Source organism: Vanellus vanellus (genome assembly GCF_965231255.1).
Source record: "Vanellus vanellus genome assembly, chromosome: 3".
Taxonomy (NCBI): Eukaryota; Metazoa; Chordata; class Aves; order Charadriiformes; family Charadriidae; genus Vanellus; species Vanellus vanellus.
Genome location: NC_138907.1, coordinates 9,643,091 through 9,649,219, shown reverse-complemented (window position 1 = coordinate 9,649,219; position 6,129 = coordinate 9,643,091).

Here is a 6,129-nt window from a genome sequence, read left to right as displayed (position 1 = left end):
CTTGCCGGTTGAAAGGGAAACTTTCCTTTGTATATGTTGATATATCTTAAATGAGATGCTTTGATGGTCCCTGAGGGATTTAGCTCATCTCGCAACACATGTGGAAATTATAGGAGGTAGGCAATTTGGGAGATAATCCTATTGTTTGAACAAAGATTGGCTGCGAGTGCTTTTCCTCAGATTCAGCACATTTAGGCATGTTTATACCCGGTTACTTGTTTGCTGGAGTCTGTCAGAAATACGGCCCCCGTTTGGGTATCACGCAGGACGCGGTGTTAGACTGCTTCCCACGGCCCGGCCAACCAGCGCTGCCTGCGACTGCCTGGGGACCTTTGCAGAAATGTCAATTAGCAATAAAAGTTCTGCAAACAGGCATTATGCCATCTCCTTATACCTCCCCTGCTGCTGCTCCTCACAGTCGCGCGGTAATGTCCAGAGCTAAAAAGGGGCTGTTGTGGGCTTCCGCGGCTCCTGCCTTGCTCCGAGTTCAGTGGGGTGCTTTTCTGAACACGCTCTCGCGTGGAAGTTGGGATGTCAAATTTGAAAATAGAGCCTGTATCAGGAATAGTGTGGTGAGCAGGACTAGGGAAGTGATCATCCCCCTGTACTCGGCACTGGTGAGGCCTCACCTCGAGTACTGCGTTCAGTTTTGGGCCCCTCACTACAAGAAGGACATTGAGGTGTTGGAGCGTGTCCAGAGAAGGGCTACAAAGCTGGTGAGGGGTCTGGAGGACAAATCTTATGAGGAACAACTGAGGGATCTGGGGTTGTTTAGCTTGGAGAAGAGGAGGCTGAGGGGAGACCTTATCGCCCTCTACAACTACCTGAAAGGAGGGTGTGGAGAGGTGGGGGCTGACCTCTTCTCCCTGGTGACAAGTGATAGGATGAGAGGAAATGGGTTCAAGTTACACCAGGCGAGGTTCAGATTGGATATTAGGAAGCATTTTTTCACTGAAAGGGTTATTAAACATTGGAAGAGGCTGCCCAGTGAGGTGGTGGATTCGCCATCCCTGGAGGTGTTTAAAAAAAGGGTAGATGTGGTACTTAGGGACATGTTTTAGAAGTAGTTTTGTCAGGGTAGGTTAATGGTTGGACTTGATGATCTTAAAGGTCCCTTCCAACCTCAGCAATTCTATGATTTAGCTATTGGTATCCTTTCTCAAGGGAAGCCTGTAGCTTGCATCTAATTCCTCTTGGGCCAAACATCTTTGCTTTTGGTCCCTGTCTGCGCTTTTCGCTCAGGTGGCATTTTTGCAGGTGACTAAGGCATCTCTTAGCTCCTCGATGTCATCCACATGGCTCAGAGGGGCTCAGCAGGCATTATTTACCATTGCTCTCCTCAGGTTTTTTTTTGTTTTAGGTTGTTTTGGGTTGGGTTTTTTTTTTGTTTGTTTCGATACTGGAATCCCCTTGGTTTTAAAAAGGAAAAGCTCATATGCCTGAGCAGTGTCTCTCTTTTCTCCAGTGTAATTGATTCAGGGTGCCACATAGATTACCCCATCAGAGACTGTGTAATTCACTGTGTAATTTCCCAAGTGGAAATCCCTTCCCTGATTGCCCCGGAGGGAATGAGCTATGGATTTGCTCTATCTGTGTGGGGTGGAAGGAGAAGCCCAGAAGCCTTGCCAGCACTGCCATCGTGCAGGCACAGAGCGAGGTGTGCGATGCACCGCCTGGAAAAAAGGACCCAACAGCAATTGCCACGTTGGTGACAGCCTTGATGAGACGAGAATTAACAGAGTGGTTAAATCAGGGACCGGAGAGCTTACCTGTCTGCTGCACTGCAGCACCACCTGGAAAAACATGTCTTGGTGTTGAGGGACAGGAGAAGGGCTTGGGCTAAACCTTCCTTCTGTTAGGCAAGTGCTTTAGATACCAGATGTCATGATACTTCACACGGAGCACCCACGAGGCTGAGATGAGTCTTTAGGTGCCTTTTTCCTACCAGAACATGATGCATCTCCTAACCTGGTGCTGCATGTCTGGTGCATGTCATCCACCTGGTATTGAGTTTGCGAGGCAGCGGCAGCTTTTTGGCCGCAAGCTGACATGGGCTTTTTTTTGAGCACTGTCAGCAGTCCGGCACTGTGCGGATCTGGTATATAGCGCTCCTTGGTGTGGAGATGCTTCCTCCCATTTGAAATAGTCTCACAAAGCCAGTGTGCTCCAGAGATGAAGGGTGCTGTGGGCACACCCATGCATTTTACTTACTGTAACTCATTTGTCCTTTTAATTGTTCGTTGTCCAGTTGGGAGCAATTTCAAAATGCTGTTTCTCAGCAAGACACGTCCACCCCTATCACTCAAATATGTCCGAAGCCAGTTCCTGTAGGACTTAACTGTGTTTTTTTTTTAAAAAATGTATAGTATTTCAAAGTTGCTTTATGATTAGACCAGGATCACTAGCAGTCAGATCTGTCACGGTGCAAAAGTGTTTGAGGACATGTTTTTCCTAAGCCTGGTTGCGGGCATAAAGGGCTCAGCTGCAGAAGGCCTCCAGGTGCTCCACTGCTCCACATAAAAGAATAATAATGGATGTTTTCATTAATAAAAGTGCAGACCATCGCTTATGCTCTCCTAATCCTGGAGTAATTAAATGGCTGGAGAGAAGGATGATTCATACCAACACTGGCTATGCTCAAAGAGTTCCTCTTCTGTATGTTTGAGTATGTCTCTAAGAAGGAATTTGCTTTGTTATATTTTGTAAAAAAAACCAAAAAACTATTATGCTCTTGTTAAAAAGCTGCTTTCTGGGGAGAAAAAATAAATGACTGTATTTGGTTATCATGGTATACCACACAAACCTAAAGCTGACCAGTGAGCATCCGAAGGGAATGGTGTGAGATCTCACAGAAGAGCGTTTCTGGAAGAAGTAGTCCAAGGCAAGAAGGCTCTGCCCACACCGGTGGAGACGCGGTTTTGTAGCGGTTTTGGTGTTGTGAGCTTCTGCTGCGTGTCTCGTGGTGTTGGGGGGGTTACACAACACCCCAGCGTTGGGAATTTTTCAGTTCTCTGCAAATACAAGCTTTCATCAAAAAAGCATTTCTTTTTTTTTTTTTTTTTTTCTTTAGTCCTCACGACTTAAGAAAAATGGTCACAAATGTGACCCTGCAGGCTCAAAAACCCAACAAAAAGAACTCGGGTTGACTTAACATTTATCTCATGATTAATATTTAGGGCTGACTTGCCAATTTATACTACTTGAAGGGCCGACTTAAATAACCTGTAGCGTTTATGTACTACCCTTCAGATGCGGATTGAAAAGCCCTTTCAGATGTGAAACTCTGTCCCTTGTGATACACTTGTGATAGATTGTTACTGTGTGAATTTTGGCTAATTCAGTCTCATTTTTCTATAGTGATTTTTCTTAATTCTGTCTGGCTTTTCTCCGTGAGTGATGGGTTCTACATACGCGTTACTCTCGCCGGGATCTATAGAAGCCTACAACATCCAGTGATTTCACCACAAAATTATCTGGCTGGGGACTTCACCTGCCTGAAAGTTAATCTGGAGAAGGGCATGTGTACAGAAAAGAACTGACAACTGAGAGGTGATATTAAGAAAACCTAGCAAAGAAATCCCCCAGGAAGCAGAGCAGCTCCACGTATTCCCTGGCCGAATTAGCTCACAGGTCTTTGAGAACATTCCCAGCCTGGGAGCAAAACAGAGTGCCTTTCTCCTGCTAACTTTTAAAACTGATCTTTGCTTGGGTAATGCCAAGCTGCTTCAAGTTTAACGGATATAGGAATTAAATGTTATTTGCGAGAGAAATTTGAGGAAATACTGGCGGTAGATCCTCATCTTTGCCGTGAGCTTTCTCTGTGTGCCGAGGGAAGGAGTGGGCTCCGCAGCCAAAGAGCACTCGAAAGACCGGTGACTGCACAGCCGGTCGGTGCCAGTGAAAGCCTCTGTGTTCCTTCAGCTGATGTGTTAGTATGGATTGGCAGAGCCTTCCCTGTAACTCCCAGCAGTTCGTCTGGAAGCACCCGGAACTCACCTCTTATCGTGATGGGGCTGGACAAAATCAAACAGCACAACCCACCCCCCACCTTTTTTTTTTTTTTTTTTTTTTTTTCCACCTGGATTTTTCTGTGTAGGCAGAGCATCCATGTGTACGTATGCGTATTAATAAACACCTATTAGGGGAGGCTGGGGTGGTAGCTGTGAGTTAGCTGGCCCAGGAAGGCTTGGAAGTGAGCAAACCCCACCTTCCAGCTAATCCCCCGGCCAGACTCTCTTTGTGTCTCATCACGGAGCTTTCCTTTCCCCACTTGCTCGGAAATAACAGGCATCATTTTTCCGCTGAGAGATAAATTATAGGGCAAACAAGCTCGCAGCAGCAGTAAGAGCTAAGGAATACCCCCCAGAAATCTCACTGCTGCATGGTAAAGGTGGCACCAATTGCTCGTACGCTGATATTGGCATCTCTGGCTCCACTGTAAATATTTTTTCCTACTCCCGTTTAGGAGGAAATTTCCCTCCTGGGTAGCCGTGAGCTATGGTGGTTCAGCAGAGGTCCCTTGCCAAAATCTTGTCTTCTTTTGCTTTGCTTTACGAACCCCCAACACCCACTCGCCTTGTGCAACCCCAACAGAGTCGATGTTTCGGTAATCCCCAAATGTGTGACACTCTCTCTGTAATATTGAGCTTCATTCCACTTCCATTTTTCCCAGCTCCTCAGGGGTTTCTCGTTCTTCCCATTTAATGCTATGATCCACCTCCGGGTTGACAAAGGCTCTCTGATTTGCCGTTCCTATCTTACTTCCCTGTGGATATTGTGTCTGTCGAGCAAACCCTGTTGCCTTCACCTGTCCCTCAAGTGGCCCCGATAAAGGCACTGGGGGAGGGGATAAGGGAAATACGCGCTGGGAAGCTGCAGGGGCATTTGTGCAGCGATGCCCTGAGCACACGTTTGAGAAGTATGAAGGATGTGTGTCGGGTTTGAGGATTATGCTGAGACTCGACCCGCCTCAGCGCACGTGAAAAACGCCCACCCTGGTTTATGAGAACACGCGTTTCACAAACAAAGCACAACGTGTGCGTGTGTGTGTTTGAACGTGTTATGTGTGCTCGTGGGGCTCGGTTCACGCGTGTGCCTTGTACGTGCGCTCCACCATGTAAGCGTGAGCCCCTTAATAGCTCTGTATGGGACAAGGAGGTGCGTGCAGAGGTTCCCTTTGCACCCGAGTGTGAGTCACGGCCGCCGTGGGCTGCGCTCCCTCTCCCCACCCACCTGGCAAACAGAGCCCAGGATGTGCTGGGGGGAAGGGGTGATATTTAATTCATGGGCGAGCATAATTAAAGCGGGTTCAGCCTGCAAAAATCAACTGGGGAGAGCGCTCCGATTACCGCCTCTCAGCTCCTCTCTGAACCTCCTCCCGCATAAAAGCGGAGATGGCGGGAGCTGGGCGGACCTCCCGTTATCTGCTGAGATAGAGCTGTGATTTGCCCACACATCAGAGGTGAACGATATCACTAACCAAATCGGATGAGAGAAAACAGCAGAGCGAGCCGCACAGCCGTGGGAAAGATGGGAGCGGGAGAGTTTTGAAGGCTGGAGTTCTCCTCCCAGCGAATGAATGAGACGAGATGAAAGGATGAGATCAGTCAGCAGATGAAGTGCAGAAGTTGATAAAATCCTCAGACTTTGGAAGATTTACCTGAACCTATTAAAATGCAGCAGGTTTCCCTCACCGGGACCACGGGAATAAAAGCACAGCTGAGCCTTTCACCTGAAAGCAAAATTAGGAGGGCATGAAAAATAAGCGATGCTCGTGCTTGAAAAGCCCATGCAAATGACTGTAAGGCAAGAAAAGGGGAAGGGATCTGTCTGTGCAGGCGGTGCGAATGCCGAATCAGTGCTATTAATGGCGAGGGTGGTAAAAGGCTTCGCTGTCCTGCTAGAAGCAAAGCGCGGCGGTCGGTGTCCACCCTGTCACGCCAGCCTTGGCGCTGGGAGGCGTGCTGGGAACGGCGACTGCCTTCCACTCGGTATTTCCTAACGATTTGGTCAGAAACCTGACTTAGGTTTGTTGAGACGCTGTGAATCCCTCCTTCACCCTGCAAACAGGAGCCGAGGTTCTTCCCGGCTGCGCTGTTGGCGTTGCTCACCTCCGGGGATGTAGCCGTA